This window comes from Phyllostomus discolor, chromosome X (genome assembly GCF_004126475.2).
Source record: "Phyllostomus discolor isolate MPI-MPIP mPhyDis1 chromosome X, mPhyDis1.pri.v3, whole genome shotgun sequence".
Classification (NCBI taxonomy): domain Eukaryota; kingdom Metazoa; phylum Chordata; class Mammalia; order Chiroptera; family Phyllostomidae; genus Phyllostomus; species Phyllostomus discolor.
The window spans coordinates 76,397,041-76,408,536 of record NC_050198.1 but is presented as its reverse complement, the minus strand read 5'-3'; positions in this window follow the sequence as shown (position 1 = coordinate 76,408,536).

The window sequence follows — 11,496 nt, the reverse complement described above, 5'->3', positions numbered from 1 at the left end:
AATACATGAATTCCTGAAAAGTTACACACAAATATATTGTATCTTAAGTATACTGGGATAGCAATTTATAAGAAAACTTTTATGTAATTAATCATAACCTAATTTATCTGTGTACTTAATCTGGAAAACTGCCTATTTTATTTTTCAAAATAAGGCATGTAGCCTAAAACAAAGATGATTGAGAAGAGTAGGCTGTCATATGTCTGCATGGCCATTTACCTTTCTCTAGGAAAAGTTTGTTTCTATTTCCACTACTAAAACACAGTGGTGGGTTCCCAGAAGCCATTTATATTACTTTGTGATTGCACACTGCTAATCATATCTAATTGAACTAGGTGCAGAAGTCTGACTATAGTTAGTCATATAAAAATCTTTCCCCTTTGATTTTGGAATTAGGACTTAACATGAGTTAGTCTCAAGCTGAAACAATGACATGTACTTCAGGAGCTGAAGAGAAGCCATAGTTAATGGCAGGAGAAGCAAAAAAAAAACAACTAAAGAGAATAAAGAACAAAACATATAAGCAGATGTAAGCAGAGATGAGAGTTGACTTCCTGAAACCTTTTAAATCTTTGGTTGTAGTCTTCTTCTGGGACCTGAGTAAATTACTACCCTCAAACTTTATGAGGCAATTCCTTATCCTTACACTTATTCCCACCACCTTTTTTTGCCTAATCTGGTTTGGTTTGGTTTTGCCACTTGCAACCAAAGGGTATTAACTAATGGAGTAATCACTATCAGGTATAAGGATGAAATTGCCAGATGTGGAATTAGCTGAGTCAAGAAATGGTAGAGATTCATTTAAGATAATTAGACAAGATGGTGGCATAGGTAAATGCAGCTCACCTCCTTGCACAACCACAACAAAATTACAGCTAAACTACAGAACAACTAAACTCAGGACTTGATAAGGAAAACCAAGCTGTATAGAAGTCTGACAACTAAGAAATTAAAGAAACCACATTCATCCAAATGGGTAGGAGGAGTGGAGACACAGACACATGGAGCCTGCTGGTCCCACACCCATGTGTGGTACATATAAATCAGAGGGATATCTCGGGAGTGAGGGATCTCGGGAGTGAGGGATCTCAGCCACAAACACCAGACCACCCAGCCCAGGGTTCCAGCACCAGGAAGATAAGTCCCCATAACTTCTGGCTGTAAAAAACAGTGGGGGTTGTATTGGCAGAAAAAGTTGCAGGATTCTCAGGCATCTCCTCTTGGAGGGAACTGCACATTGACTTATTCAGACTCACTTCCTCTGAACTCCAGTACTAGGGTAGCACCTTGAAGGGCATCAGTGGCATACCATGAGGAACTGAAGTGTCTGGCATCAGGACAAGAGCTGGGGGAGAGCTTCCTCCCAGAAAGAACAGCAGACAGCAGCTATTGCTCCTCTTCTAAGTCACAGTGCAGCAGCACCATATCTGAGACTCCATCACCTGGCTCAGATGGTAAGCCCCACCTTGACAATTAACTAAGGCTCTGCCTCATCTAACATATGGGCCCACCTGGGCTGTAACAGTGGCTTTTCCATATGAAGGGCTGGGCTAGGCACAGGCTTCAGACCTTCCTAAATTTGCTCAAACAAGCAACAGCTGAGCCCAGTCCATGACCCTCTCACTGAGTGGCCCCAGGCCTAGCACTAGCAGCAGCCATCTACAGACCTCTTTACATCAAGTGGCTCTAGACAGAACACAGATGGTGGCAAACCTTGGTCTGCACCACCTGGGAAACACTAGAACCCAGTGGACAGCTACAGACAATGTCCAAGCACCACCACCCTGCCCCTGCACAGCTGATCCTCCATGGAGGGTGGAGGTTGGTAGTCAGTGGTCACAGCCAGTCCTTGTAGCTGACTGGCCTGGGTAAATCCTTCCCATTGACCTTCTAATAGCAACCAAGGCTCAACTACAGGAGGAATGTGTACTCAGCCCACACAGAGGGTACACCTCGAGTGCCATCTTGGGTAATAGAGGAGGCTGTGCCACTGAACCGTACAGGACACCTACTATATTAGGCCACACTACCAAGACACAGAATCAAAGCAGCTCCACCTAATACATAGAAATAAACACAGGGAGGCTGCCAAAATGAGGAGACAAAGAAACATGGCCCAAATGAAAGAACAGAACAAAACTCCATAAAAAGAGCTAAATGAAATGGAGATAAGCAATCTATCAGAAGTGGAGTTCAAAACACTAGTTATAAGGATGCTCAAGGAACTTACTGAGGACCTCAACAGTATAAAAAAGATCCAAAACTATACTTGAACAATGATTAAAATAAAATAAAATAAAATAAAATGTAAAAAAAAATGATCCAGATAGTAATGAAGGATAGACTAATGAAATAAAGAAAAAATTACAGGGAAACTACAGTAGATTGGATGGAGCCAAGAATCAAATCAATGATATGGAATATAAAGCAGCAAAAAGAACAACCAATCAGAACAACAAGAAGAAAAAAAATCCAAAACAATGAGGATAGTAAAATCAGCCTCTGGGACAACTTCAAGAGGTCCAACATTCACATCATAGGGGTGCCAAAAGGAGAAGAGAAAGACCAAGAAATAGAAAACTATTTGAAAAAGCAATAAAAAGAAAACATCCCTAATTTGGTGAGGGAAATAGACATATAAGTCCAGGAAGCACAGAGAGTCCCAAACTATGTAGACACATAGAGGGCCACACCAAGACACATTATAATTAAAATGCAAAAAAAAAAAATAAAGACAGAGAAAGTATCTTAAAAGCAGCAAGGGAAAAGCAGATAATTACCTACAAAGGAGTTCCCATAAGACTTCCAGCTGATTTCTCAAAAGAAACTTTGCAGGATAGAAGAGACTAGCAAGAAGTATTCAAATTGATGAAAAGCAAAGGCCCACAACCTAGATTACTCTACTCAGCAAAACTATGATTTAGAATGGAAGGGCAGGTAAGGTGCTTCCCAGACAAAGTAAAACTAAAAGAATTCATCATCACCAAACCATTATTATATGAAATGTTAAAGGGACTTATTTAAGAAAAAGAAAAAGATCAAAACTATGAACATTAAAATGGCAATAAATACATAACTATGAACAATTGAATCTTTAAAAAAACTAAGCAAACAAGCAGAACAGAAAAAAATATCATGGATATGGACAACATTGGGAGGGTGGCCAGTGGGAGAGGGGTCTGGGGGAATGGTAAAAAAGGTGAAGGGGTTAAGAAGTACAAATTGGTAGTTACAGAATAGTGAGGGGAAAATTAAGAGCAAGCATAGGAAATGGAGTTGGCAAAGAAATTACATGCATGACCCATGGACATGAACAAATCAGGGAGGATTGCTGGAGGGAGTAGGGAGTGCTAGGTGGAGGGGGGCCAAGGGAGAAAACTGGGACAACTGTAATAGCATAATCAATAAAATATAATTTAAAAAGATAAGGTAGAGACTAGTAAGGATTCATTCTTCCCTAGATGGGCAGCTAGCTATCCATGTGAAGAACTGGGAAAGCAGTTTTCAGACTATTGTCTCTTCCCTCTTAGCATAAGCTCAGTTAATACCCCATGTGTGATATGCAATGGAAAATGATTACTCCATGCAGTGTTTAATAAATAGTGACAAGAAAGAGGAAGGTCAGATCTAGGGTTGTCAAACTAGAAACTGGAGGATAAAAGTGGCTAACTGAAGTCTCTGAAGTTTAATCAAAGAAAATATTTCACATGTAGATTGCTGCACTAAAAGATCCAAATTTCTGATTTTCCCTCTTTCTCAAGATAAGATTGATATATCAACTGGGAAACTGGAATCTTGGCAATTTGAATGGGCAAATCTAAGAGGAACCAGAGATTATATAAAGCTCAATTCCAACAGATTCTTCCACTAGACTTTTCTCTGTGCTTCTCAGAATTGATTATTCCAGCCAATGTTAAGTCTACCACTGTAACTTGGAATATGACATGGAGGCATGATCATGATTCTAAGACAATTTAGAGTGGAAAACCCTTTACTAAATTATATATTCACTCTTTCGCTTTATTTTTTATAGGAAGCAAGACACTTTTATTATAACTGCATTCCATATGTTCAAGAACCTAAAAGTTTAAACATATTAAGTAGAAATGAAGAACATATAAAAAAGTCACAAATATGACTTCCAGTGGTGACAATTACAATGTCAGAGATGAAAAGTATCAATTATGTCTATTTTTTCTTTGCATTTTTACTAAATTCATGTCCCATTCTGAGATAAAATATTCACTCAACTTTCACTTTTGATTGAGGTTAAGAGCACTATCACTCAAACTAAATTGTCTGGATTTATGTTATATATCCACTTATTAGCTGTGTCATTTTAGGTAAATCATTGACTCTCTGTTTCTTAGTTTCATTGCCTATAAAATAGATCTAAAATTTATATCAATCTCATTATATTTTTTAGGAATAACACATAAAAAGAACTCAACACAATACATATTATATGGTAATAACTTAACAAATCATCATCATCATCCCATAATTAGTTCTATGTGCCTCCTTTATGTCAGTCACTATTCATGGTGCTGGGCACATATTATTAAATGACAGACAAGGTACCTATCTTTAGGGAGCTTACACTGAAGTGGAAATAGGAGGCGAAAACCAAAATAAATAAATAAAAATAAGAGATATTTCTAGATAGCATTAAATGCCATCAGGAAACTAAAGAAGAATATTCTAATAGAAAGTGATGAGGGTGATGGTTAGACAAGATGATCAGGGAAACCCTCTGAACTAAGCTGTGAATACACACAGGTTATGAAAAAACTTGGGGAGGTTTTTCTCGAGGAGAAACAGCAAATGCAAAACTCTAACATGGAGGTGGAGGAGGTAGTGACTTCATGTCTGAGAGAAATAGAAAGAGTCTGTATGGCCAAAATGTTATGAGAGGAAAAGTGGTGCTAGTTAAAGTTAGAGATTATGCAAGGCCTTGAAGGCCATGCTTAAAGTTTGGATTTTATAAGTTCAATGGAAAATTATTAAAGGGTTTTTAAGTAATATGTTGACAATAACTAATTTATATCTTGATAAAAACAAATAGGGTGATTAGGGGTACCTTGCTTAACCCATTTCTTATAATCAAATTTTGGTAACTTTTTTTCCTGGGAAGACATTTAATAGAGTCAGCTAGCTTTGTCAGTTATTAGCAATGTAGCCTTAGGCAAGTTACTTAACCTCTGTGAATATTAATGTCTTCATTGATTCTGAAGCCCTGGGAATAGTCGCAATGACCTCATACAATAATTGAAGATTAAATTTTATACTTTATTCATTCAACAAATACTTACTGAATCCTTACTATGTGCCAAGTACTATTCCATGCTGAGGATATAGCAGTGACTCTAGTGAAGTCCTGGCTTTCTTGGAGCTGACATTCAAATAAATGAGATAGAAAGTAAATATGAATAAAGGTTTATTACAATGAGAGCCATGGAGAAGAATAAAGCAAGGTGAGAGAGTAGAGAGGGATCTAGGAAAGTTTCTCTAAGAAATTGACAGATCTCTTAAGCAGAGATCTGAATGAAAAGACAGTTTGAGCCATACACACATCTGGGGAAAAGATTACTGGACAGAGAGAACTATAATTTTAAAACCCTGAGAGAAGGTCCTGCTTAGTGTACTTAAAAGATATCAAGGTCTACTTGGTTTGAGGTCAAAGAAAAAAGGAACAGTGGTGTAGAAGATGAGATCAGAGAGATAACCTTGGGGCAAGATCATATAGAACCATGTAGGCCAATGTAAGAACTTTGGGTAATAACATGATCTGAATTACATTTTCACAGGAACACTGGTTACTGGGTAGAGAATAGATTTTACACATTAATAAGGAGAGGTTGGATCTCTTAACTCAAAATCTGGACCCATTAGTCTCTGAAACTATAAGCAGAAAGAGATGGCACAGAGCTCAAGTCCTTTGAATTAACAGAAATTGAAACCTCCCTCCACTGACTGGGGTACCTGGAAGATGGGTATCTGAAGCACAGCCTCCCCTACCTCCTCATAATATGGCTACAAAATTCTGCGGTCACTGCCAGTGGCTGTTTCCAGTGTCAATCTGTTGCCAGAGGGGATGGGATGGAGAAAGCCACCTTCTGCTCTAAAACCAGCTCTTACAATTTTCATCCAGGATGAGAGATCCCCAACCAATAAGTTGAAACCTGGTTTTTAACTGAAAAGTTTAGTGGGATTGGTGGAAGCAAATGTAAAATTCCTAGACATGAAAAGATCAGATCAGAGCAAGCAGAGAACCACACTCATCAAAGAAAAAAAAATTTAAAAAGAACATAAGAAAGCCCCGCCCAGCATAAGCTTGTAAACTAAAATTTCACAGCAGGGAGGAAAAGAGTGTCATGAAAAATAGCAAACAAGTAGCTAAAAATAGCTAATATAATGCCCTGGCTGGTGTGACTCTGTGGACTGAGTACCGGACTGTGAAGCAAGGGGTCTCTGGTTCAATGCTAATCAAGCCACATGCCTGACTTGCAGGCCAGGTCCCCAGTAGGGGGTGCATGAGAGGCAACAACTTGTTGATGTTTCTCTCCCTCTCTTTCTCCCTCCCTTCCCCTCTCTCTAAAAATAAATAAATAAATAAATAAATAAATAAATAAATAAATAAATTTTATTTTAAAAAATAAAATAAAATAGCTAATATAAAAGATTTCACAAAATAGAAAAAATTTATATGGGTAATATTTAAATGAATCTATTTTTAAAGAAATGATAAAACATTTATACCAAAATTCTACATCTAACATCATACCTAATGGTGAAACTTAAGAGTATGCCCAGGGAAATCAGAATACAACATAAATTTCTGCTAACATCTATCACTAAACAGTGTATTAGTGGATACACTAGTTAATATATCAGAAAAGAAAAGATTTGAAAGAATTAGAAAAAAACAAATTGTTATTTATCATTGAAAACTTTTTAACATTGAAAATCTAAGAGAATCTATAGACAAATTTTTATAGCTAATGAAGACTTAATCAAATTTGTTAAATACAAAATCAACATAGTATACAACAGTACTATACATCAGCAATAATCAATTAGATAGTGCAATAGTACAAATACCATTTTATAATAGCAAAAAAAGTCAGAACTATGATATATGTAGAAATAAATTTGAAAAGACTATATCATTAAGATGTTATTTTTTTTTCCATATTGGCTGTAAGTTTAATGCAATTCCACTCAATATCCTAACAGGGTTTTTCATGGAACTAATTATACTAATTCTAAACTGCATCATATGAAAGAATGGAGGTCAAAATATTCATAACAATTCTGAAAAGGAAAACATACATGGAAGACTAGTTCTACCACATATAAAGACTAGTTATGAAGCTGTAGTAATTAATAATATGATATTTGGTACAGAGATGGATAAGTAAATGAGTACAACAGAATTTATAACTGGAAATAGATTCAAACCTATGGATATATGAGAGAAAGTATATGAACATATGAGAGGTAGTGATACAAATCAAAAAGGAAGCACAAACCATTCAATGATTATATTATGGAAATTGGTTCCCATTTTAAAAAAAAAAGATTCCTTTCTCAAATATCAAAATAAATTATAAGAGCTTTAAAGATTTACACATGAAAAATAATTAAAGCTCTTAGAATGAATGTTAGGAGAATACGCTTATAATCAGTGGTAGGGGCTCACAAACTTTCTTTAAAGGGTTCTATAAAATAACTGAGGTTTCACACACCACACACTGTCTATGTCACATATTTTTCTAACTCTTAAAATGAAAAAAAAATGTGGCTCATGGGCTATTCATAAATAAACTGCTGCCTAAATCTGACCCACCCAAACATACTTTGTATATGGGATGCTCTGACATACGGGATAAGGAAAGCTAGTTAAAAGAAGGAGAGTATAAAGTTAAAAAACGAGTCAGATACTGGGAGAAAATATTTTCAACACAAAATTTCAGTGTTCAGAATATATGAAGAACTCCTAGAAACCAAGAGGAAAACGAAAAATCCAATAGGAAAATGGAAACTGGAAACTTAGGGTAGAAAACCCTGAACTATCATTAGGAATTCGGAAAACAATGTTAAAATAAAAATAAGATACTATTTCTACCCTCAGGCAGGCAAAAATTGTAAATTCTGACAGAACCAAGTATTGAGGAGGATGTGGGAAAATTCTCAAACACTGCTGGTTAGAGTATAAATTGGTAAAGCCACTCTGTAGATTGATGATAAATCCCATAGAACCAACTATGTCATAGATCTGGACAGGATATGCTAATCGAAATAGGGAAGAGTGTCTAGATCACAGAACTTAATGGCATTACTTTCCTCAGTTTGACCTTATCCACCTGAACATATGTCTTTTATCTTCAGGTGCCACATTTTAAGAGCAAAATTGATTAATTATAGAGTGCCTAGAGAAAGCTGGTGAAGAAGGTGAAATATCTGCTAAAAATTCAGTACTATAACTAACAATCGGATGGCATAGGAATACTTAGCCTTTAGAAGAAAAAGCTAGTGGGATCATTAGAACTGACACAAAACTAAAAATGACTGATGCAACATACTTTTCTTCCAGTCTTCCAGAGTTGTCTCTTTTCTAAACTTAAAGAACCAGATGTAATTTCAGGCACTACTATAAAGGACACAGACAAAACCAAGGGGGAGGATAGAAGAAAGGGAAGGAGATGGGTTTGAATGGGGTGGAGGGGAGAAAATGCAGACAACTGTAATTGAACAGCAATAAAGTAATTTATAAAAAAAAAAAAGAACCAGGTTTTATAGTCTACTTAAATACCTATTGAAATAATTATTGTTGTATTTTCTGAACCAAGAATCAGAACACATTATCTGAGAAGTAAAAGTATAATCATGAGAACAAGCAGGACAATGTTTAAATGGAGAATCTGTAGAAAGTCTGGAAAGACATTACACTTCCTATAGTACTCAATAAATAACCCATGGTTGATTACTTCCATTTACAGATCTGCTGTGACATTTTTTTTCATTATTTTCTTCAAATTATTTTCTAGCTAATATTTATTGTGCAACTGAAATTATCTCACAGCTGCTAGAAGGCTAAATAATCTTTTCAATTTTAAGACAGAATTACACTGATTGCTTTATGAACCCTAGTGTATGTCTTTTTTAACATTGTATTTATTTATTTTTAGAGAGAGGGGGAGGGAGGGAGAAAGATAGAAACATTCATTTGTGAGAGAAATATTGATTGGTTGCCTCTCACACACGCCCTGACTTGGGACCAAACTCACAACACAGGCATGTGCCCTGACTGGGAATTGAACAGGCGACCTTTTGCTTTGTGGGATCATGCCCAACCAACTGAGCAACACTGGCTAGGGCTCTAGTATATGTCTTAAAACATTTAAATTTTAACTTTGAAACCTGGTATACTATATTATATTATATTGTCATAAGAGCTGTCAAAATGTGTGAGATAATCTAGGGTTTCAGATGCCTGGAACATTAAATGTGGTGGCTATAGTTTGTTACCCTGACTCCTACTATCTCATTTTGTACTGTACAGACTATGAATTCTTCCTATTAATGTGAGATGATTTCATATATATCTGTGAGCCCTGACCCTATCATGTCTAGGGTCAAAAATAATTGGCCTATAAGATGGGGAAATGGTTTAGCCATGTAGATAACTGAAAAACCAGGAACAGCTAACGACAGTGCTGCTTAAAGAACATAAATGTGGACACAGCCTAGCTTACTATGAAACCAAACTCTGACATTTACATTTCTCTGTTGCAGGGAAACCATGTTGCACAACTGGCCTTGGACAATGCATAGATTATGTAGTGGCTCAGGCTATACTGACCTTATGCAAGTTACTTATAAGCCTTACTTTCCTTATCTAAAAAATTGAGATAATACTAGCTTCCAGAGTTTTTGAAGATTTAAAGATGACATGAAAACTGCCTACCAAATAGTATTTAGTTAGAATTATAATAATGTTACTGTTGTTGTTAGTTATTGTTTGTTATTATTGAAATTGTAACATAATGGTTAGGAAAATAAATTTGGTACCCAATCATACAGACCTCAGTTCAAATCAGTACTCTGATGCTACTGCAACATGTTCTGTTGGATAAATTAAACTCTCTGGTCCATATGTCATATACTAATCACAAAACCTTGAGACAAGAACTATTAATACTCCCCTTTCCTGCCCCAAAACTGAAGTACAGAAAGTTTTATTACATTGTTTGAAGTTATACAACACAGAAAGAGGTAGAGTTGATATTTAAATCCAAACAGACTGAGTTCAGGATCCAAGTTACAGTATACTGCCTTTCTAAGGCACTGGAAGGCTAAAACAAGACAGTGTGTGGAAACAATTTAGCATGGCATCCACAACACATTATGCACTTAGTACAGTCCAGCAATTGTACTGGTTAGGATTCTTTTGGTTGCAAGTGACCCCAATTCAAATTACTCTGAGCTAATTTGCACTTGCAAATATTTACAGAGGATTTTATTGACATACATGACTGAAAATGCATGACAAAAATGAGGTCAGCAGGGCTAAATCCTTTTCCCCATCCCCTGGCTCTGCTTTTCTCTCTTGGCTTTATTCTCAGGTAGGCTCCTGCCATGTAGTAGTAGCAAAGAGAATTGCCAGAAGCCCTAGATATAGTGCATTATCTTTATCCTTAGTAATGCCAAAGAAAAGAGAATTTTATTTCCTAGTCACATCTTTCATTCACCTAGCACAGACCAGGCCCTTCTTCAAACCAATTACTCCAACCAGAAAAGAAGCAATGATCTGGGTCATGCCCAACCCTGAGACCAGGGCATGAGATCAGCCCTCTCTAGTCATATGGATTGAAACTCAAAGAGGAGTGATTGACCCAAATTGACCACTCATAAGGCAGTTAAGAAACCTGCCTCCTCAGAAGAAAACCAGATAAAGTTAAAAAAAAAAAAAAACAGGCTCTTTTCAAAGAAATCCTGACTAAGGTAGCACCCAATTAATCACTCTCAATTACACCAGCTAATTTTATTCTCCATGCTTTGCCGACTACCTAGATACTTCCAAATTTATTCTTCAATATTTTTAGCTCTTCCAAGTAAAAGCAGCTTTGTCATAGTATTATTCTGACCATGATATAAAGACTTCCAAACCTCGCAGATGTGCTCATAGAGTATAAGAGTGAGGGATGTAAGGAATAGTTTCAAAATAAGAAATACCTTCAGTTCACTTTGCTTTGGTTGCAAATTTCCAAATAATTGCATTCCAAATGAGCTCAAGGTGTATGGTGAATAAAACTTTTAATCTGTTTTCAGAAATTTTTTAATGTCAAATCTGTTTGCAGAGAAAACTATAGAAACATACAACTGTAATTGAAAAACTAAAAAATTAAAATTAAAAATAAAAATAGCATATACAAAAATGTATATTACATAAAAATAGTGCCCTATATATCAAATAGATCAAACTAATGACTA